The sequence below is a fragment of the Pseudopipra pipra genome, chromosome 8 (genome assembly GCF_036250125.1).
Source record: "Pseudopipra pipra isolate bDixPip1 chromosome 8, bDixPip1.hap1, whole genome shotgun sequence".
NCBI lineage: Eukaryota > Metazoa > Chordata > Aves > Passeriformes > Pipridae > Pseudopipra > Pseudopipra pipra.
This window is the reverse complement of record NC_087556.1, coordinates 13,429,631-13,453,864: the sequence shown is the minus strand read 5'-3', so window position 1 is coordinate 13,453,864 and position 24,234 is coordinate 13,429,631. Positions and strand designations below refer to the sequence as shown.

Sequence of the window (24,234 nt, the reverse complement as noted above, 5' to 3'; positions counted from 1 at the left end):
AAATATACTAGTTTGTGTTTTTTTTGTTAATGCTAGTCAAATGAGGATGAAGAATAACATAAACTGCAAACACAGAATAGGGAATAATCCCCCCATGTCAATTAAATGAACAGTGTATGGAAAAATGTTAGTGAGTTTACTATTCATTTTACAACATTTCAGCTTGAATAGTATATCTGGGAAAGCTTCCTATGTCTACAAGAGGTTTTTCCAGAAGAGAACATTTATTATAGTTGTCTTGGCAACATGAGCTCCATGGAAATAGAAATCAGAGCTTTTTTTTTTTACAAAGGTTTTGTTTTCAAACTCCGAAATAAAACAGAAGAAAAATGAGGCAACTAGGTGAGCAGAACTTTATTATCTGCTCTCCTTTAAATGCATGAAATGACCAGATCCATTACATGTTAAAGTATTCCACCTTCCTTTGTGCTGATGAAACCTTCAGCGAGGTACAGTCTTAAACAGGAGTCAGGAGCATGGAGAAAGCTGTAAGCAAGCTGCACTGAGCACACATTAAAACAGGGAACAGGATAATAAGCTTAGAGAAAGAAGACCCTTGACCAAGTCAGAAGGAATTCAGAGTAGGAAGTAGGAGACTGAAAGAACCCATGATTGTGATTTTTCAAAACCTAAAATGTTGCTATAAAAAGAACAGTTATAAAACAGTTATAACAGTTATAAAAAGAACAGTTCCACATGGCCATCAGGATCCCAGCCTTGAGAAGCAATGCAGGGAAAAATTCAGCTGAAATGGAGCGAAATTTTAAGCTGTTAATTAATATCTTTAAACAAGGTGACAAGTTGCCTAGAAAATCTCCCAATATAATTAGAAATTTTTAAGCACAGACTAAACACGATATTTTGATTATTTGTTCTTTTACAGTCGTAAAGAAATTGCTTCAAAGGTTTACAGAATTGTAAAACATTCTGTCCCATCCCATCACATTTTTTTACTGGAAAACCAGCAATCCCTTCCTATTATATACTGGATGAGCCTTGCATGAAGCAGGGTGTTTACAGTGCTGCCATCCATGTGCCAGATAAATAGGATTCAGCTCCACCTGAGCAGACACACAGCCTCTCCTAGAGAAATGCTGCTGTTGCCATTGCCTTCATATAAACATTTATTGAGAATCATGAACTTCAAACTGGGAATCAAAGTCTCATAACCTTTCTTCTCCTGTTATTTTAAGTAAAAGTCTCATCTAGCAGCAATTGGAAGGGGGAGCAGAGATGATGTGTGACCCTGAGGTAGCTGAGCCTTCAAGAGCTGTCCCTACTCCCATCAGTAGTTGTGGTCCAATACCACAAAGAGGTAGCTGAAACATTTCTAGCTACACAGCATATAAACCTAATTTCAACAGGAGATGGAAGGTACTGAAGTGGTTGAAAGACAAATTCATTGACCATTTCAAGACAATTTTGTCTGCACTATCCAAGACCTCAGCCCTCCCATGTCATGCAAAGATCTTATTTCTTGTTCTGGACAGCAGCAGTAGTATATTTCTAGCTTGGCACCAATCTAACAAGGAAAAATATTTTTTCTTCTTCAGTCAGCAATCACTAGGAAAATGACACAGGAAAGAATCAACTAAAATGCACCTGACACCGACCAGAAATCAACCAAATTTGACAGGATAAATGTCATTTTTGTGATCTTTTTGATGCTGTTACATTTAAAACTAAACTGTGATCTGAAAGGAACAAAAAGGAGTAGTCGAGGACTGAAGTTATTCTAACCCAGTGAGAATTTCAGAAATTTCAGTAGCACTTTTTTCATAACTTTTGTCCTTTCTTGATCTCATAAACTAATCTCATTATAGCTAATGTTCTCAAAACACTCTCAAGGACAATGACAGATGAAACTTAACACAGAAGCAGCATGTCTGGATAGAAATCACTCAATGTCCCATTAAAACATTTCTGTTCTGTCTCAAACGCTCAAAACCTTCTGATCCTCAGCAACTCTTAACTTATTTCTGTAAAGATTAAAAAAAAAAATAAAGGAAAAAAAAATCAGTGTCTCCCTGCACTTTTCTTTATTGATCTTTCTCCTTTACCACCTGTTAACCTACAATGTAACAAATCACCTCTGTGTTGTAGGGCAGACATGCAATGCACACCTGTGATGTTGAAACTTGCTCTTGTCTTCATTTCAGACGTAGTGAGGGACAGTAACAGCAGCTACAGGAAATGTTTTGGCTTTTCACTTGTGCTACACATCACACAGAACTGACGTGCAAAGGGAAAACCACTCCAAAACACAACCCACTCGGCAGAACAAAGTCCAAGTATAAAGATGCAAGTGCACTTACCGAAGTTCTGAGGGAACAAAGGCTTCTCCTACTTGAAAGTATTTTTTCAGGAAGCTGCTATACTTTAAGACCATCCACTGACGCAGGTCTGACTGTTGTCTACTCACTGGTTGAGAATTTGCCTTGGCTAACCTTGTTACATTTAATCTTTCTTGAGGCAGCTGTTATATTTCATTCTTCTGTGCTGCCCATTGCTGAAGTATCTATGAAACTTAAAATTTGAGATGTACTTGTCTTCAATGCATCCCAGTGAAACAAAAATAAAGTACAATTTTTCCCATTTTATTCCTGGTAACATAGACAAGAGTTATTTAAGACTGTACCTAGAATCCCAGGAAAACTGGCAGCGTGAGGAAAAGAGCTCCACTCTTCCAAATTTCCATCTGACATGTGAAATCTCACTGCATATAATGTTTTTTTCTCTTTTTTTCTCTTATTTACTACACAGATTTACAGTCTCTGAGTGACTCTTTATAGCAACAGTAACAGTGCAGGGGAAATAAAACCTAAGATACATTTAGATCTCAATATCCAAAATGGCAGCATGATGACAGATAAGCACAGAAGAGAATGAGAAATAGAAGCACTTGCTCTCTATTTCAATCTCCTTTCATTTGATGCTTGCTGATGATGACACTGTGGATGAAATAATTATATTTCTGGTGCAGAACCTCCAGCTGGAGACTCAGAGCTGGTAGGCTTAAGAAAGAAAGAAAAAAAGGGATGTTGTCCACTATTCTTCTGATTGTCAAGAGATACTCCTGCTTTACTAATGGAATCCAGTGCAAGCTTGTTGGAGGAATTGCCATGCATGGGAAGATACAGCAACTATCAAAAGAACTTTAACTTTATTCCAAACATCACTCTAGCTGTTAAAAAGGTGTGCAAAATGTGAATGATTTCTGGAGCATCAAAACAGCTACATGCATATGAGACCAAATCCTACACTGATATTAAGGTTGTGAAGTAAGCATCAATTAGTATGAGAATATTTAACTAGAAGAGGTAGAAAAAGAAAATAAGATGTAACAAGATGGTTATACACATTCCCTTTGTCTGTCTGCAGTCTTTCTCAAATTATTATACCTCAGAAACCTTAACTATTATTGATAACACTTTTTTTTTCTTTCAGAATTCATTTAAACATCACACCATAATATAGGACATAACAACTCAGGTGTTACAGCTAAAAAATCTCATCAGCAGGGCTGTTATCATAATGCTGATACTTATCATCAAAGTGGAATAAAGATTGCATTAGTTAGTATTTAGCGTTATGCAAGCACACTAGTTTTGTGATTAAAGTAGTGTCTTCTAAAGGTTTTGTGCTTTTACCAAGTGGCAACTTATTCTTGAAGGCATTTGCAAAGTATAACGTGGTGTGACAGTTATAATCCTGGAATGAAAATGTAAAAGATGCTACACTCCAGGTGGGGAAATAGCCTGTTAAGTGATTTCTCCATTCTTTCTTTTTCTGATTTTTCTCTATAAAGTTCTTTCCTTTGGTCTTAGATTTTCTATAAACCTCACTGATTTTTAAGTGTTGGCATATTAAGAGACTTTTAACAATTCTTTACATCGACTAATTGACCTTCTCTCCAAGTGACTGCTTTAAAAGCAGGGACTATGTTCATCTAGAATTCAACATGTTGTAGTGTAGAGTTGGGATTTTGTTTAGTCTGTTAACCCAAGAAATGCTACATAACATAAAGAGCTCTGACAAAAACCCCAAAAACCCTTCTATTCCTGGCATCTACAGAACTAGATTGTCAGAATTAGGGAACAGCGTTAGAATGAATAAATGCTTTCCTCAGGTCTCCACATGTAAGTTATGAATGATAGCATTCAGTTTATCTCATAGCAACAGTAGTAAGACAAATTAATGTTAACACATAGCTGCAATATTTTAAAGATGAGTCCATAGAAAAGACCATGGGGTAAGGGGATATGTTGCCACTTTGCCATCACAATGAGGTAACAGTAAAGGTGCAGTAAATGTTATAAGGAAAAAATATTTCCTAAATGATTTTTCATTATTGCTTGTCTATTGGGGAAGGTCAGCATGAAAATAAGCAATTTCTATGATAAACTGATTTTGGACAGGTCTGTTGGCTGATCTGTTTCAAGACAACAATAAGATTCACAGCATGCAAGTCCTTCCTGGCAACAGCCTGGTCTCAATAACCACACCACTAGCAAACTTCTAGGCATAAAGGAGTCACACTGAAATTTTACTCAAAAGAGCCAAAGCAGGAATGAACTCCTATGGAAAATGCATAGAATTAGTAGAGCAAGAACATTCCATATTAAGGTTAACGTGAAACCTTGTTTCCCTGTACAGCTGTGTTGAGCCAGCACATCAATGCAGCCTGTCAAATACTTTGTCAAAACAGGTGATGCTGTTACAGGTCTGATACACATTTCTGCAGGAGTGGCTTTCAAGAACTGTTCTGTTGGAGCCACATCAAACTAAGGTTTTCAAACCTATTAAAGATATTACTTCTCAATGTGGTTAATTAACAAGGTATGGGAGGGATCTAACTTTTTACCCTCAATCATTTTGGTTGCAAAGACATTAGTTAAAAAAATCATAGAAATTATATTTAATGATAGAATACCCCTCTCCTCCTTCCTCCCTCACTTTCCCCCAGTCCTGATCAGAATTAGTTTTGCTCCACCAAGCTTATGAAGTTAGTGCTCATACAGGCAGTAGTCCTGGCAAATAGCTTCAGAATTATTATGGGAAGTTTAAAAGCCTTAACCATCACTGTTCTGGATCCTTCAGGAGTGGTACCTAATGCCACAACAAAACTTTCTTTCTTGATTTCAAAAGAATGCAGGATCACACCTACTGGGATTAAGGGTTTCCTGCTAATTATACTACATATTACGTAGCATAAAATGAATTAGAGGGACTGTTAATGCTCTGTACAACCCTGGTGTCTTTGAATGTGAAATGAACTCAAAATTGAAACCAAAATTTTAAAATCCTAACAGCATTCCAAAATTTTAATGTATTCGTATATACTGCAAACTATGTAACATTTATTCCTTATGTTTGTAACACATACCATATTCTGATACATTCTAAATACAATGAATACATAATATAGCTCATAATGGGAAGTTTTGCTTACAAGATAGGATTCTATCTTGATAAAAACCCCACACTACTATGCATAAAAATCTCTTGTTAAAATGCTGTTGGAATAATAATGTACACACAAAAAAAATACCCCTTAGCATTAGTGCTTTTCTTATTACAGCTAATGGCAAACCCTCGTTGATTACAACCGGAGTTCTTTTGAGAGAGCTTTTCTGCTTACTTTTACTGCAGGCCAAATTATACCTCTGTAATCTCTGGAACCCTTAGTATTTTCCATTGCCACATCAACAGCTGCCAGCCTTTTCTCAAGTGCCTGAGTCTCTGCTGATGTCCCCAGCCAGCTCGCTCCATGGGGCCACATCTGAAATACACACATTCTGCTGTTTGAATTGTCATTTCCCTCCCATCTAATGACTAATCTCTGCAGGTATTTATACCAATCGAATGAAAGATGTACAGAACATGGATATTTAGGTGTAAATCTCTGCATACAGTCATTTTTGGGATAATAAATCAATTTAATAAAGATCAGTGACAAGCCTGTTGTAGCTAAATCAAGATTAATTACTGAAATGCTAAATAATAATAAAGCCACCAGTAGAAACTAGACAATGTTTGTTTTCAAACATGCTTTCTGTTAATTAGATTCCAATCTGTTTTGATTAGGTACCATGTAAGGGCATGGAAGTACAGCAGATGACTCTTTTCCACACATAGATAAACGATGCCATTTGTCATATTTTCTAATTAAAGATGATTAAATTATGGCTCATTATTTTTGCCTTCTATGAGTACGAAGAATGGGATTTTTTAGTTGGTTCACGTGGAGGTACTGAATTCCAAAACTCCCTACCTGTCAGAATCAGTTGTTTTCCACAAGCACAGTTTCCCTCCTTTTCATGGTCACTTATTCAGGGAGGACAGCCAAAATATTCTAGTTCATGTAACCAAATGCAGCTATACACAAAATAGCATGTATTTTTGAAATTGTAATAGATCCTGGAGGAAAAAAAAGATAGAATATTTTAAAAATCACTTCCCTTAGTGTGTTTCTAAATTGAAAGGCTTCCAAATAGAAATATACAAAAAAGATTTACACAAGTTTACAGGGAAACTGCCATTTGAGATCTCATCCAAACTTCCATCTGATGGCTATAGATGTAGACAGACATCCTGTTTCAGACTGGGGTCTGGGATACCTGCTTTAAAGGAAGATGTAAGAAGTTATCTACATGCATGGGAAGTTCTGAAGAAAAAGAAAAGCCTATAATGCTAATTGCTTTCCAGGCTCTGACAAACCCTTGGCCATGAATTATTTCTCATTCAGTTAGCCCAATCAGAGAAAGGCACTGATTATGGTAAATTCCTCCTGTCTTGATGCAAGTTTTTTTCTCCATTTCTGAGCTAAAGTTTGTGTACTCTATTTATTTGTTATCCTGAGTGAAATAGCCAATATTTTGCTTTTTCTTTTGCCAACAATTCAGCTTCTTTCATTTCTCTGAAGACGACAATAAGTTTGTTATTACAATGAAGTGACAAAATTTACCGTCCTTTTTCAGGTACAGGGCATCATTTATAGTGATGCTAGCTGGAGATGCCAAAGGTACCATTAACCAAAGAGGGGGAAAACTCAGCAGAACTGCAAAACAACTAGGAAGATACCTTTTTTGTTATTATTATTTAGTCTCTTTTGATAAGATTTGTGTTCAGTGAGCCGTGCCAGAACAAATACTATCACCAAACTTTAGCTACCTCAGAAAAAATCTATTGTCATCACAGTCACAGCTTTACCAATGAAGTCTGCAATAACAATGTACCTTGTACAAAGATTTGGTTTTTTAAGTGGTAACCAGACAAAGAGCTGAAGCTATTATCTGATTGATAAGGCTGCTGACACAAAATATGCAGACAATTATTTCAGTATGTTGATGACTATATTTCTCACATACATTGTTTAAGCATGACAGTTGCTCTTTTCTTTTTGATATGTGTGATTCTCATGAATATTATTATCAACTATGCGGAGCAGCATATAACCTTGTTGAATTCAGTTTGCAAAGGGTTGGACTCACACTGTTTTGTTATTATTATTTGCTATATATTCTGTACAAATTCATATTTACCTGCCTTGTTTTCTTCACATTCCATTAGGTGCTTCTGCAGAGCTTCAAAAACTGTGCTCGGTTACCTGCTGTTTCATTGAAATAAGAACAAGAAGCCTTGGGGATACATGATACAGGAAACCCACTTGTGGAGTTTACTAGCTCGACGAGGATGGCAGTAATGTTAGCACAAACCAAAGTGTGCGTGTATGAAACCGGTAGGAGAAGGATTCTGTGACCAGAACAAAAGTGAGATGAAAGTTTATCTCAAAAGCAGTTTTCATGTCAGAAATATTGCTTTGAGAAGTGGTTAATTAGAGAAACACCCCTCAGTTCCTGTCAAAAAAAGCTTAAAGAAGTAAATTACTTCAGGAAACAATGGTCAATGTCTTGTTTCACAGTGGAATGCATATTTTAAATTATTTCATTACATTTCTTGCAGAAGTATTAACCTAAAAATGGTTATACTGGATAAGAGCAATAGCCAGACTCACTCACTCTCACCCATAAGGCAATTAATGGGGGCTTGTGCAAGAGCACTGCCCAGGCAGGGCCTTCCTTCCCCAGGTATTTCTTGCCTAGAGTCAATAGCTTAAAATCTGCTTGATTTGCAGGTGCATGCAGTTCACATTCAACAGTCATTGATGGATTCATGATCCAAAGATCCATTTGTAAAACCAAGTCTGCTCTTCATCCCCATAAATCCTGCAGCAATAAATAGCATAAATGTTACTTTTTTTGCTCTAAAAAAAAAAAAAGGTTCTTTTGTTTACTTGAAAAGTATCTTAGGATGGCTGTTATATCTACACACATGCAGAATTAAACTGTTAGCTATGAATTACATGAGCTATACACATATATTTCTTTTTTCTTTTTGCTTTGCATTTCCCATTCTACACCCTGTAGTTGACTTTTGAGCTGATGTCTTTTTGAACATGAAAGTAAATAATCTCAGATCCTGGTGCTCTTTACTCTTGACACTGGAAGATTTCTGCAAATAACACATCTTTTATGGTGTCTTCAGTTTAATATTTCTCCAATTAATGCCTGGTTTAAAAAAAAAAAAAAGAGTACTGCTGAAAGAACTTTTTTGATCACCTTCTCCCTGAATACTAATGCAACCAATATATTCAGTTTTTCAGCAATGGCTTTTATCTCCCCCGGTTGCTCTTTTTATACCTGGATCAGCAGTCTGCTCCAAACAGCTCTCTCAAAATCTTCCTAAGTTCTGATGTGATAAAACCAGATTTTGTTACAAGTTTTCATATCTCTAACAGAATACCCCAGTTTTAGCTTTAACTAGCAATATTCATGGTTGTTTGCAAGGAAATAATGTCTACTTGGAAAGATTGTTTTTCAGTTTTTTTTAAATTCTTAATTACTTCCTTTACATGGCTGTGCAATCATGTTGGCCTTTGAAGGTCATTAAAATAAAATAAAATTCTACTGCAGTGGGTTAGTTTCAAAATGTCTCCTTAAAAGAAATTCTCCTGTATAGAATATATCTGCTAGATCTTGAACTACTATATCTCAGTTCAAAATGGCAAGTCACAGCACAGAATGGAATGCCATATCCCACATTATGCTCATCATGCCATTTATGTAAATGTCATAATGTGCTGTGAAACAGTGCATTGTTTTATTTTTAATAAATAAAACATTTCTTTAATGCGATACACGTTGACATCTCTTATCTGATTTACTGGATATTTGCGATAGAAGTGAACAAGAAATACAATGAAACCATTTGATACGAGGAAGAAGAAAAACAGATAAGCACTCGGTGTACTAATTAGAGGAGCAGCTATTTTCTGGATATGTCTCTTAGCCTGGAATAATTTTTCTAGGATATTCAAAACAGATGCTCTTTTAATTAGAAGCAGAAAATTTGAGTTTCAGCTAGCAACACCCAAGAGTACGCTTGACTGTATTGGAGATAAAACACAAACTTTATGTAAGTCCTACCACCTTCTGTTATGTAAATGTCTACTTATGAATACATCTGCTAGATGGCATCAGCTCAGTCAGAGTATGTGCCTCTCCCTGTGGCTGCAACAGTCTCCCCTGAACAGAGGAGGGACTACTAATCAATAAAATAGCATGAGCTGCTGTTCTTGAACAACAGTGGTTGAGACCTGCAGCTTTTTAAACAGTGGATCCTGGATTCTAGTGCCTGTGCTGTTTATATGCAATTTAGTTAGCTGTTGCTGTCTATGACTATATATAGAAACAGATTTATTACTATGGGTGTGTTAGCAAGAGAGAAGATCCAGCCTGATAGGAGGAAAAATATTAATTCCATTGAGTTCAAAAACATCTCCTGTAGCCTCCTTATCCTTCTCTTTTCTTATAGTCACAACAGCAGTAATAGATGCCTGAGAAATACCTAAGCCAGAATAAACCTCAGTAGAGAACCCAAAATGAAATGTGACCTCTCAAAAATTTTAATTTTATGACAACAAAAATACAATGGCACCAAATTGCAAATGACAACTTCACAGACATAAAGAAACCAAACCCATATTATCACCATAGGTCATTCCATGTCTAAATGTGGACAACAAGAATGAGAAGGGAAAAGCACAGCCTTGTTTACAATACTGTCTCTTGAGGTTTGGGCAGCCATTCCAAAAATAATAGCCAGCAAGTCACAGTAAAAAGTATGGCCAGGACCTTAGCTCTGTTTGGCCCTACATAAGGTAAAAGTTAAGTATAGCAGTTTTATTCCTTCACAGTGCAGGGTTGTCCATGACAACATAGTTACAACAATTCTTCTACATTGTTTTGACTGCCTGAAGTTGCATTCTGTTCACCACATTTCTAAGGGCAGAAATATCCTAATGTTTTAACCTTCCCCTGGTCCAAGTCTCGGTTGGAATCTGCAAGGTAAGTGTGCAAGAGGTACCCTGTTGGTTTAAGATGACACAATCGATCATGAGACTTACCCTAAGCTTAGTCAAGAGCCAGTATCTTAAAAACTGAGAGCTCTAGAATCACTGATGTCTACCAAAGACTGGCTAGCTCTGATAAAAGGGAAAGACAACTTCCTCTTAAGATCTTAGCTACTTTTTAGAATTAGAAGAGAAAAAAGATCTAATGGAATAGGGCTTTAATTGGCTCACCAGTGCTAATGAGACCTGCAGTAATTAGCTTGCTCAATACCTTCTCTCTGGATTTAAATAAAAAAGGTTGGGTGTTCAGATTGTCCTGCCATATTGAGCATATGTGCCATATCCAGACTAGCTTGCAGACCGTGGCCCTAAGCAGACCACAAGATATCTGAACTCAGACTGTAGCTGCTTGTTACTATAGAGAGGACAGTGTGGGAGGCAAGCTGTAGAGTTTTAAATAGGTCTTTAAGACCTAGAAAAAAAGCCTGAGTCAACTGCAGAGAACAGGGAGAGTGAAGGGAAGGAAAACTGATATAGTGAGATGCATAAGCAGATTGGCAAGACGTGCGACAGTTGGTGCTTTCCTTAGAGCTTCAGCTTTCAGAATTAAGGGTCTAAGGAGAGAGATTGATTTAATTTAATATTAGAGTACTTCTAGCTCTTGTCCAGGTCATTTCAACATTAAATTTGTAACAGCCTCTCTGAAATTACGCATTAGTGAAAACAGTGAATCCTTTAGAAAGGGGATAAAAGTTCAGGAGATGTGTCATTTATACAACTTAGCTACTGAGAAATAAAACTATCTTTTCATAAATGTGGTCATGTTTTGAGTTTGACTACTTTGACAGAATAACACGGAAGTATCAAAGGAACCAGAAAGGTTGTGGAGAATAGAAAGCTAAATGGTAATAAGATAAGAAAATATGGTGTTTTCCTTCTATTGTAGCTGCCTTGATATGCAATATTTAAAAGCTATCTTCAAATTGCATAATGTCATCCAAAGAGAATCTAGAAATCATGGTAGTTGGGGTTAGAAGTTGGAAGGTGCACTGTAGATGTGTTCTTCCCAAGGAATGATTTGATCTTTTCTAATGTAAAAATCTTTTTCTTTTAGAATTCGGAGAAATGAGTAGTGAATATATGCATGGTTGCCTGCTGATCACTAGGACAGCTCTAAGAATCCCGAAGCACTCTGCAAATACAAATGCTTTCTGTCACACACAGGAGTTGCAAAACCAGCCTTATAGCTACATTACAGAAGAATAAATGGTGGTCTGGGCACACCATATGACAAGCTCAAGGTCACAGAGGAAAGGAGGAGCAGATCTTGGAATAAACCAGAACAAGCCTATAATTCCTGGTCCCTCTTGGTTGGCATTCTTTCCTATTCCTATGCTCGAGTCTGATGACTGTACAGCACTGTAAATACCAGCCAGTCCTTCAGTACAGAAGGACAGGGTTTGCTTTAATGCTATTTTTAGTTAAGCAGATCCCACTTTTAAATCTGCAACGCCTTCATTTTCAATATCGTGATTATGTTTAATGTTCCATAGGAAGATGAGGGGATTAGTATGAATCAGAAAGCACAATGCAGCGTAGGCAGTACCACGCTGCCTTCTGAAACACCAGCACAGAGCAAGCAGGAGCTTCGGTGAGGGTTTTACATGGGTAAAAGGCATTAGGCAGCTGGACGTGTCAGCTGGGTGCCTCATCAGGCAGCTGGTATGAGTGGAAGGTCAAGAGCACATTTACTGTTTACTGAATTTGTAAATTACTAATTATTCAGCTCACTAAGCAAGGCAGGCTCATTGCCTGCGCGTGATATTCCCCCCTCCCATCAAGTCTAAGCGCATATGGAAGAGTAGGAATTCTCAGCTATATTTTGATAGATGGAAGCCATTAAAGTGCCATAATAAAGGGCATAAAGAGCTATAATGGGTAGGTCACTAGTAAGCATAAGCACACTTCCATGTTTGTCAGAGAACAGGTGTAGAAGATAAAGTCCAGCTGAGCACTGAAAACAGCAGTTCTCTGCGTCCGCAGAGAGCTTGGGGGTTGCCTTGTTAACCAGAAGATGGTAAGAGGTGATGTCTGTGTCCATGGGGAGCAGTGGCCTAGGAGGAGATAAAGAGGGGTCTTCACTCATATTCCACTCTGGGAGACAGAGACAGGAGCCAGACAGACACCATCTCGGAACTGGGGAGATTTCAGAGCTACTGGCCAGCAGAAACTGTGGGAACTACACCACAAGGAAGGAGACCACCAAGAAAGGAAGTAAGGAAATGGTCTGCAACATGAGGGTCAGAAAAAAAATTACATGGTGGGCCTCGAACCAAGAAAAGAGATTTGTTCTTGCTGTCCTGTCTGTCAGCAAGAGAGATAATTTTGGAAATAAGCTATTGGAGAATTCGTAAGAAAGAGACCTGAGATGGAATGGTCATCATGACTTGAAAAATGAACCAACTTTGATGTCTTAGTCCACTTAGATTGAGGCAGTCAAAGATGGCTGACATAAGGCTGCTTGTGGTACCTTCAACTGAATAAACCCAAAAGAAAGGAAAGGAATCTTCAACTGAATAGACCCAAACCAAAGGAAAACTTGGGGAAAGTATATCTAGTTCTTAGCTTGAAGTCACTTATGTTAGCTAAGTGGCCAAATAGGCATGCCTTCCCCTCCAAAAGTGTATCCTTGTACAGAGAAACATCTGCCACAAGAAGAATCAAAATGTGATACTTCTGGAGTGAAGAGGTTAAAACCTCCCCTACCCAGTCTTTGGGTAGGGGAGCTGCAATATCTACCAAGACACTTTATGAAAAGGGAAAAAAGATTAACCATTGCCTGTATTTGACTGCTCAGACATGACTAGGAGTGAAAATTAACAAGTTACCAGATCTTCCCAGACTAAGGACAAGGAGGGTCATACAGAAAGCTCAAGAATAGAGGAATTATATCTAAAGTCAATGGAAATAAGGATCAAGTATAGCAGATTAATGAGATTGTGTTTTCCAGATTAGAAAAACAGAAGCAAATACTCTAGATGGCAAGATGGACTTGAAAACAAACAAAATTTAAAAACCCTAAAATGCTTAATTCAGTATAAAGAAACAAGGCAGCAATGAAAATCAGTCATTAAATCCAACACAAAGACTATGAATAAACTGTACTGTTTCAGAAGTTCTACACCAAGACAGTTCCAAGCATGCCACTCAATCTATACATATCACTAGAAGTCAGGCTTTATAGGCAGTGTTCAGGCACTGGAAGAGGGGAAGTGAAGTAATGAATTGGTGACAGGAAAGTGAAGAGTATTCTGCTAGATATGGCAAAAAGAGACGGGTTTTGTGATGGCAATTTTTATTTTTTGATTCTGGCTCAGATAGTTCTGCATCAGAAAAGAAATATACACCTGAGATGAGGCGACTTTGAAATAACAACACTAAGTAGCTCTTTTTTTTTCTTTCCTTATTTTTAGAGTTGGACTACTTTAGTAGAGACTTCCATGGAGACAGTTCAAGACTTTTTCATTCACAGTTTGATTTCCAGACCCTGCATTATCCTAAAATGCATGAAATTGCATCTGACATTTTGAAAGATCTGTTTCAAAAGTAAGAGGCACTACTGGCTTCTCAAAGCATTTCATGCAGCTCAATTCCTAGTGGACAGATCCTTTCACCAGGGTGCTGCCAAAGCATATCTCAAATCTTGCAACAAACAGAAAATACATATACATATACTGTTTTAGATTACACATGAAGCTGTTCCTCTAAGCCTTCTCAATATAATTTATGATACTAATGTGTATCTCAAGTTTTTTGTAGGTGCTGTTGCAAGTTATCATCCCATGTCAATACCTGTTTTCCTACCATGGCACTGTGGTAGGTAACCCTGGTGAGCTTTGAACAGTGCTGCTTTTAAGGACATTTGAAAAACTCCATCAGTCATGATGACATGCTGAGTAGTACATACACAGTACCTGCAAACTGTTGTTCATAATCAGTGTTAGGATACTCACAGGGTCGCTGCACACAGGTCAGCAGGGCATTAACTCAGGATGGGAGCTGACTCTGAGTGACTTGGAGGAAGAGGAGGGAGGCAGTGGCTCACATTCTATCTAATTAGAGAAAAGCTTTATTTTAACTACTACTTTAAAAGTTGTCAGGTTATAAAAGAAATAACATTGCCAAAAAATGACTAAAGAGAACTATGGGACAAATTAAACTGGCAAAACTACTGTGTAATATAATGCAAAACAGCATCATAAGAGGCAGAAAGGCAGGCAACTATTTCCTATGTGCAAATATGTCTAGAAACTGCTTCTCCCTTCTTTTCATCTTCTCCCAGCCAGAAAAGGGCTAGGGAAAAATCTAGACAGATATGAACATCACAGTTACTAGGCAGTTTCCATATACCCCCTGAGTCTGAGCAGTGACTTGACTCCCTTGTGCACATCACCTTTTTTCCTTTCTGAAATATATTTCATCTCAGTTCATCTTTTGAGCTTAATAGAACAACCAAGAAGTGACACTTAAAAGTGAAAAGCAGATTTAGATATCCCCAAGCTGTTGAATAATGTGACTGTGGATCTTCAGTTGTTGAAAGGAGCACAAAATGTGATATATTAAGTTGCAATGATTTTAGCACATCTTTTCAGCAAATTATACATGTGCTATAGTTTTCATCTGCTTTCTACAGAGGAAGATCAGTTCGCTTCCATCACAGACTGGAAGTTTCTTTTGGAAAAGAATGGACAATTCCTTTTGGTGAGATTCAGAGTTTGTGTGAACTGCCGGTGACCCCCTTGGCTGCTCTGTCAGTGCCTCTGCAGCACTGCCTCTGTGCCTCACCCATCCCCACGCTGAGCTTCCAAAGGTCTTAGAAACCAACCGCAAAATAATTACTGCAGTGCTTGGCTCCAGCTCTAACTGGGAAAGCGCTAAGTCATCAGCTCTACAAGACATAAAATATCAGTTTTGGTCAGTCTCAATGCAAAAATATAAAAGCCACAGCTTCTTGAAAGCACATCTAGGCATATCTTAAGTACAGTCCAAGTAAAATAAAAACACATGATGGAAATGTGTAATGCTTTCTCCAGTGGTTTGTGGTGCCTTTAGCACAATGGGGCAGATAAGGATGGCTTTGAGACTGAGCAGTGCTCGTGGCATCCTGGGTATGTTGGTTATGGTCTAAACCTGATCTGAAAAGCAAAAAAGACTTTTACAGTGGAACTTTTCCATATTCTTAAAATGAAATAATCTTGAACATTTCCCTCTTCAGAGTTCCTTTTTTTATGCCTGACTGCAAGGTAAAAGTAACATCTAGACAGTAATACTGGTCCAAGAGATAAATGTACTAGAAAAAATATTTTGGTTATGAATTGCTGATGAACATTTTCTGATTTTAACACTAACTAATATTCTCTAAGTAATTTCTGCAATAAGTTTTTGGCCTAAAGACTGAGCAATTTAATTTTTTTTAAACCCAGGCCTTGCAAACCACTTAATAAATAGTTCATGTGAGCTGTTTCCATTACTTTGAGTGAAACCAGGCTCCTTTTGCAAATAGTTGTGTCTTAGAGTTCAACATTTGCCTTCTTTAAATACTTCTATTTGTTTAAGATTAGCTGTTTCACAAACATTCTTCAAACCTCTTTGCTAAAATACTGTTGAGAATACTGCTCATAGATAAAATTCTCCATTTTCTTAAAACAGAGACAAAATGTACTTTCAGTTACTTGTTGAACTGCGTTAACAGGATATTAATCAAACAATTAAGAAAAATTTATCCAGTTATTGTGTAGAAGCCAGTACTATTGCATTTAAGTACCTCACAATCTTATCCAGAAAATGATTCCATGCAGAAAGGATGTATCAATACTCCTATTTTATAGCCTAAGGGCAAAGCCTAGAGAGGCTAAACGACCTTCTAGGGATCACCCAGAACTTTCGACACAAAGGAAAACATAAACAGAGGCTCCACTGGAATACCTTTCCTTTCCTGAAGAAAAAGGAAAACTATTTTACTGAGTGATCCTTTCCAACCAGCACTGCTCAGTCACAGAGCACTGATGCTTGTCGGATTCTTTCAGGAATATTCCAGGCACGAGTCTTTGTTTTAGTCTCTCTGACACTTTGTCTAGTTTCTGAATCCCAGTGGTACTGAGGTAGGATGTATTTTGGCACGTACACCATGAAAAGTCCCAAACCATTGTGAAAGATTTATAGATAACTTTCTGTAAAAAATGCAAGAGACTTTACAAGTATCCCATTTACTTCTAACTTAGAAGTTAAAAAAATCACAAATGCTTTAGTTAGCTAAATATTTATAATAGCTTGTCTTTATGTATGCAATGCACAATGCCTTCCAAGTACTTTAACAAGCTAGAAATAGAGAAACATTGAAAGCTGAAAGAGCCATATTTGGGGTGAAAAATGGAAATTGTTTAAAAACACCACATTCAGTTAGAAGAGAAATGACACATTTTAATGTATGGGCTATTTTAAGTCAAGCAGGCAGTAAGGATTATAGCTAGAATTTGGCCAGAATATCAGGCCAGGATATCATACTTGCAGAAGAAAGCAGCTGTCAGTAATAAAAGTAAATAAGCAATAGGAGCCCTCCAAAGTAAGAGACATCTGCACCCATGGCCAAACTGGAGGCTGAGCTCAGGCATGACCTGTGTACAGCAATTCTGGTGCTTCTTCCTGCAATGCCCTGGATTTCCTGGTGAGGAAGCATCCCCTGAAATAAACATCTACTGTCCAAAACTACCCAGAAGATGCCCAAGGCATATAATCTAATTGTGCTCATTTGTCTCAGGAAGTTCTTGGAACATGGATGCCCTTCCTTCACTGTAGGTTTTCCCTCACTCAAGCAGCAATGCTCACTTTTTTACCACTTGGATTTCTTCCCTGAGTACTGCAGCGCTTTGGCATCAGCCAGAACAACAGCAATGTCAACAGGTGAGAGCTGTGGGCTCCTTCCAGCACATGCCTACAGCTTCTGCAGATATAAAACATCTTTGTGAGAAGTTCATGATGCTGGCAGATGCAGCCAAAAGATGTGTATTCCAGTGATGCTACGAGCTGTCAATATTGCCACCTGACAGCAGTTGGCAGTAAAGCTTATTGCTGCAGGCCTGACCTCAGCCCTCACTGCTTTGAGTACTCCAAAAATCAACTCCCACATCACTAAATGCTATTTTCTTTACTGGGAAAGACTGAATGGGGATACTTTTGCTCTGCAATCAATACATTTATCTGTACAGTCAAAACTTCGGGCAGAGAGACTCAATTGCCTGAAGTGCTTGAAAATTTGTACTAAATACATTTATATTCATTTCATTAGTCAATTTTCTACAACTTATCTATTTATGTATTATGTGTGTCTGAAAAACACAAAGTTTTACTCCCTATAAATCAGAAATTGCACTGTGGCACTTGTTTTTTCTCTGGTTTTAAAGTCTGTTTGCCAGAGGCTGTGCATTTGTTTGCTGAAATTTTGTAACAGACAGACTGGTAGTAAGGCATTTTCACAAGCAATGAAAATGCATTTGACCATTCTTATGGGATCCCAAAGAACTCAAACCAGAAAGGCAGGGCAGGGAGGAGAGCAGGGAGAACCACTGCTTCTCTCATGTCACTTCACTGTTGAGACTCAACTGGATGCTTCTGTGACCGACATATAACACTCTGTATTTTTGGGTCTCAATTGCTGTTTCAGCAGCTCCAGGCTACCTCCTTTCACCAGACAGACATGCTGTCTAAAAGTTGTGACATTAACATTTTCTTCCATGTATAGCAGTTCTGGAAATTTTCCTATCCGGGCTGCACAGAGGTCATGAATGAGATCACCACCTCTTTCCACAAGGTGTCATACAAACTTATGGACCAAAAGCTACAGCCTGTAGTCAACACCACTGGCAAGTGATGTTATTCCTCACCCAAGTGAGACAGAGAATGCCATTTCTTTGGAGTGGGTCCACATAGTCTAGATGGCCCAGGAAGAAAATGCACTGAAGAAGATATATATAACCTGGGGCAAAATTTCTCAAGCTGGAGTAGATTTATGCCAGTTCAAGGATATTATAGCTGTGATATTTTTTCCTTTCCATTCAACTCTGCTGAGATTTTCATGGGATAGCTAATGCCAAATTGGGCTGACTCGCCTAGGACAATAAAAGTAAGTCCCCATTTCCCAGAAAGGGGAGACAATTTTCTGAGTCCCCACCTAGTATATTATCATACCTTCCTTCCTTCCTTATTTCTGCATCTTCCAACACCACAGTATATTGAATGCAACCTTGGTTTTGAATACCTTTTTCTAGTCATGATACATATCAAGGCATTGAAAAGTGTAGAAAACCAGTAACTGAGGTAACTGTTTCAAAACCACATGGCTGACAGGAGACTCTCCCATTATATAAATATGACATATACGTACAGCTATGAGTGAGCATTTCTTTGTAAGCACACACCTGACATATCCCTTGTGATCTTCATCCTAAACTAGCGTAGCTTCAGATGCATTTATTCATTTAAGCCTCAGTATATTCACTGAATCTCACTTAGTTAAAACAGAAAGGCAGCTACTATGCCAAAGGGAGATGTTCTGAACTGCTCTCAGCTGGGAGTCTCATTTTATGCAGCTTACAGAAAGGCTTCTGGAAAGCTGCACATTAACACAAAACACAAATGGTAACTGAACAGGGTACAAAGAGGCTGTTCTCACAAATGTCTCATCAATAAACATCATAAAAGACTTGCGTCAAGAAATAGTACTCCATCCACCAGTATACGCAAACCATAGTAAATAATGAAAACATAAATAGGAGAGCAATAAGGAAGGCAGGCAGGGAGTACAAATGATAGCACTGAAACACAAATAAAGCAGCAAGGTTACTGGTGAAAACAGAGGATATTTTTTATATAGGAAATTGTGCATATCTTTCTGCTACCACAGAGATTAGTAATGGGGTGAAGAGTAAAGTGATTGGATTAATTCTTTTATCAAGATACTGGAGTTTAGAGAACCGAGTCCTTTGAGTTTGCAAAGGGTCACTTGCGAAAAATAAATTGAATTTATTTTTAATTGAAGCACTTGCAATGTGAATCAGAATTCAAGGACCTTTTATTTCTGCAGTGTAACTCACTTCAAAATGCCTCTGTTCTTGAACGAGTGTATCAACACAGTCCATTTTGGTTCGTGCAAATTCACCTGACTAGATTAACTGTCTGAAGCACCTTCGCACAGACAGACAGTAAATAAGGAAAAGAGATGCACCATAGACAAAGAAAAGAATAAGATTGGAGTACAAAGCTCATTTTATCTTGTGCTGCAGGCAAAGCTTGCCTCTAAAGATGTCAGGTGAGTAAAAATGCAGTCCTTAATTCATCCAACAAATGTACAAACCACATCTGCACAGAAAATGAATAAGCTAGCATTCACGTAAGAAGAGTATTAAGAAACTAAGGTAAAGATAAAAAATGGAATCTATTTTTTCTTGAGTTCTTAAAGGACAGGCATTTTCTTTAATTAGAAGCAAGCATCCACATAACAAGTGCAACCTTGTAACTTCTAATAGCTGAAGCATAAGCATAATCAGTTGTGGTGGAAATTCCAGATTGCATGCTCTCATCTCTTGACCTTGTTTCTCTCTATCTGTAATTAATACCTTTGTATTAGGGGGGCAATGACTCTGTAAGGAATGTCAGTAAATACACACAGTCTAACATCTTCCATATTGTCACAAGTGCCACAGATCAAGTTTGTGTTTAAGGCTGCTGCACCTCTGCAGCTGCGCAGCCAGAGCTGCTCTTCCTGGACAGAAAGGACTGACCACAGGAGTTCAATGAGCACACACCATTTGCAGGCACAGTGAGGAGAGCACGGGAGAGCTGACCTGCATCATGCAGCTCCTGGTCATGGACTCGCTTCTGTGACTAATGAAAGGGGTGGGATGTTGCTACATAGTACCTGTTGGAAATCAAGGCTGTAATTTAAATGCATTTCATGTTAACTGGAGCAACCAAATGGCTGCACAGCAAAGACCAATCCTCTAGTACCAGATGGTGGTATTTCTGAACAAATCCATTAACAAACTAAGCACTTGTGGTCCAGACCTTTCTCCTTCACTTTGCTCCCTTCGGTCTACAAGTTTCCCAAAAAGAAAAAGCAAGCAGTCAAAAAAAAAAAAAAAAAAGAACAAAAAAAAGGAAAAAAAAAAAAGTAAAATGTTTACATCTTCTTGGAGAAGGGGATTTATGTCTGTCTCTGCCCTTCATCAGGTTAAGACTAACTGATGACTCCTCCAGCTTTGGCTGGAGGCCATGGCAACATCAGTTATGTGGGACTTCCCAGCTTTATACTTGAAGAAACTCATCTTTACCTCCAAAAGACCCCACAAACGTAGAACAAACCAAAACCCAACACAAAAAACGCCACAAACGCAACACCAAACACATAAAGAAAAGAACCCCCAACAAACCCACAAACCAAAGAGCACCAAATTTATCTTTCATCTGTCTCTTTGTATTTAAAAAAAAAAAATGTTTGTGTCCTTACCCTCCCGTTCCTGAACATCAACAACGGGCAGCAACAAGTTTTGCCTTTAAGCTGTGGAAGAAACTCTATTGCCTGCAATGGCACTAGAGCAAGAGCTCAAAGTCTATTCTGAAAGACCAGAAGAAATACGAACAGAATGATGTGAGGAGTAAACTCAGAGAAATGCTGATTGTGAGATACTAAAATGTTATTTCCTGGAGCAATTATTTGCCTCAGTGAGTGCACAGAAATCAGCCACACTTAAGGTACTATGACACTTCACACAGCATTGTGCAACACAGTTCTCCAGTTAAGCTACATCCTTCTCTTTATGGCATCATTTAGAGTATTTTATTAGCCATATTTTAACCTCCTCCCTTGATTTCTTAAAAATTGGTCTCTATTTGCCTCTCAGCTTTCTATCTGTGAAACAGGATACAACTTCCTATCCGTAAGGCATCTGTAAAAAAATATTAAGCTGCATGAAAAGGACTCTATAATCTTCTGGGATAAAACACAGACCCTTTCAAGAACCAAAAGCACTCAAAAGAAAAAAACCTGCCCGTGCAATCACATCTGGTGCTCTACCTCTCACAGATCACTTCACTGTTGAAAAGCTTGTTTTAATTATTTTCCTGTTTGAAGTAACAGCTAACCACTCACTGAGCTTTCTGCCCCATTCCCTCTCTGTAATGCTAGACTTCGTACAAATACAAACAGGTAAGCCACCCATAAAATCCAGGTAATTAAAACAGTTTTACAGCACAGCCATAGTATCAAAGCAAATGAAAAAATAGTGTAGCAAACAGGGGCTCTGGGGCCTCCAGCAGGGTGAAGAGAGAAGCAAGACACAGCCAGTGTCTCGGTCCCTTCAAAAACAGCAACCCAAAATGTACAGAGCAAGCACACAGCAGGCAGAGCTGGAGTGCAGCCACACTCTACTCGCACCAGAGCAAGACTGTTGCTTGTGCCCTTTGATGGCAGAGGTTAGCACTGCCAACAGGGCACAGACCGCTTCAAAACCTGTACACAGAGGTGTCTGTAACTTGAATAAAGAAATTTAGAAGAGAAAGGTCATGGCCCAATGCACGGATCGCAAAAGGAAAGGACATGTAGCAACTTCTCATGAGGCACTGGGATAATTTGCATACGCTGCGTACAAGACAGCAACACATGGCAGAGGAGCTTGTTGACAACTTAACGATTGTATTACTTACTCCAGTGCCTAAACAAAAGAAAGATGCAACTCTGTAGTTTTATTAAATAAGAGGAAGTTCTGTAAGTCTATCTTTGGAGGCTAGTACCTAAAAATGTGCATCTTGTTAGTGGGAAATATGCTATTACCTTTGAATTCTGGACCTTTTAAAGCTCAAAGTTAACATAACTAGACACTGGTATTTCGTACACTTGTGTCTTAGAGGGCTTCCTCCACCAATTTGTATGAATATACCTTAAAGGATTGAAGAGAGCTCTGAATATGTCATAAAAGGAAAATGCAACTCAAGGTGTATGTATGTTTCCATAATGAGAAAAGCACTGCATCTGTGAAGGCTTATACAACAGTGACTTCTGCTGTGAAAACCTTGTCAAACCAGCATATCAGTTATTAAGGTCAAAATTTCCTGGTATTGCTCTTATTACTCAAAATACTGATTATGCTTAAAATAGAACTTAACAATATGCTTCTGACAGGATACTTGAAACGTGAGAGGCCTCAGTTCCTGTTCTTGCTCCTATAGCAAGGGATAAGGTGTCTATTTTAGTGGGACAAGGATGGAGGCATAAAAATCAAACTAGTCCCAAAAGAAAACCAAAACTTTTTCATTATCATGAAATTGTGGACACAATTTTGAACACAGGTGGGTTCAAAAGAGTTTTCAGGACTTGCATCTGACATCTTGATCTGATGCCATTGCATCTTACCTGAGTTAAAAGCAGAGGCAATTTTGGTGAACCTCTGTTATGTCTGCATCCTAGGGACACTTAAAAGATTTTCCTTCCAAGGAAGAGTGCAACAACACCTTGGACAACTTTTGCCTCTAAGAAAAAACAGAACATAATAAACTAACAAGGCTTTGGAGGTTTGAGAAAGTAATTGGTTTTTTATTTTCTAAAAAATTGAGTGGTTTCAACAAAGAGCTTTACTTAAAATAAAAGAGCCCATGAATCCTCACAAATTTTAATACAGGGTTATCTTCTGGAAAAACAATTACTAATGAAGAAAAACCATCTGTTCCCCATAAATTAGAACTGGTTAAATGTTCACTGGAAAATATTTATTTGACTAAACAAAAGAACTCTCTGCACCCCTCCATGTCTAAAGCCAATTTTCTTGCTTGTGTATTCATGAATAGGTGGAAAATAGCTCTGTGCACAGGCTATACGCATTAAGTTAGTCAGCATAAACTGTCACAAAGGCTTTCCATTTTAAGTCATACCTTTTGTAAGTAGGACTTGACACTAAGCCAGTCAGCCTGATGCTCTCTCATGCTTTTTGCATACTTTAGAGACTAGATTATTATTGTCTGGTCTCAACGAAAGGTCTGTAGCCATACATGGCTTAGTATGCCTTCATCAATTTAGAGTGATTGTTACAAAATAGCCCATAATAGGTGTCTGAATTTAATGCACTAGAAATGTTGAATTTACAGATAAGAAATACCCTCTACTTTGCAATCTCTTCAGAACCACCACTATTTGAATTCCCTCTGATGGTGCATTACAGACTGCAGCACTCATCAGTTTAAGAATCAGTTACTTTGTTTTTTCATGCCATGCATGGAAGCTGTTGATTTACAGTCATCACTAGGGCTGCAAGTTCTCACCATTGATTCTGCCCATACTTTCTGTTTATGGAAGAAATGATCATAGAATACACATTATTTGATTTTCATAAACCTAAGCATGATTCTATAGTGGTTTGTTTTCTTTTTTTGTTATTGAAGTGCTTTATGATTTACAAAAAAACCAAGAGAAGAATTTACTGCCAGGCTTGTGACCTTGAGGAGGACAGTTTGAAACTCTGCTCCTAATCTTGCAAGAAAAACAATCAGTGCTATATACAGCATAAAATGACTGTAAATGAGATGTTGAAACTATAAAAATAAATAGAGTGTCAGAGATGTTTGATGTATGAGTTTGCATCAAGAGAGCATTTCTCAAATTTTAAAAGAATAATTTGATAAATGCAGGTCATCTTCCATGTATTACCAAAGAAATAATTTTTAGTGCCTTTTTTTTCATCTGTTGTAGCTTTTGTACTGACTGTATTAGCATACTG

At 37.9% G+C, this 24,234-nt stretch overlaps 1 protein-coding gene across 1 annotated transcript in view; it reads left to right on the top strand.

Moving 5' to 3' along the window:
- Window positions 1-24,234, top strand: part of RPS24 (ribosomal protein S24) — a 229,759-nt gene that overhangs the window by 34,990 nt on the left and 170,535 nt on the right. The gene's annotated exons all lie outside the window — the stretch shown is intronic.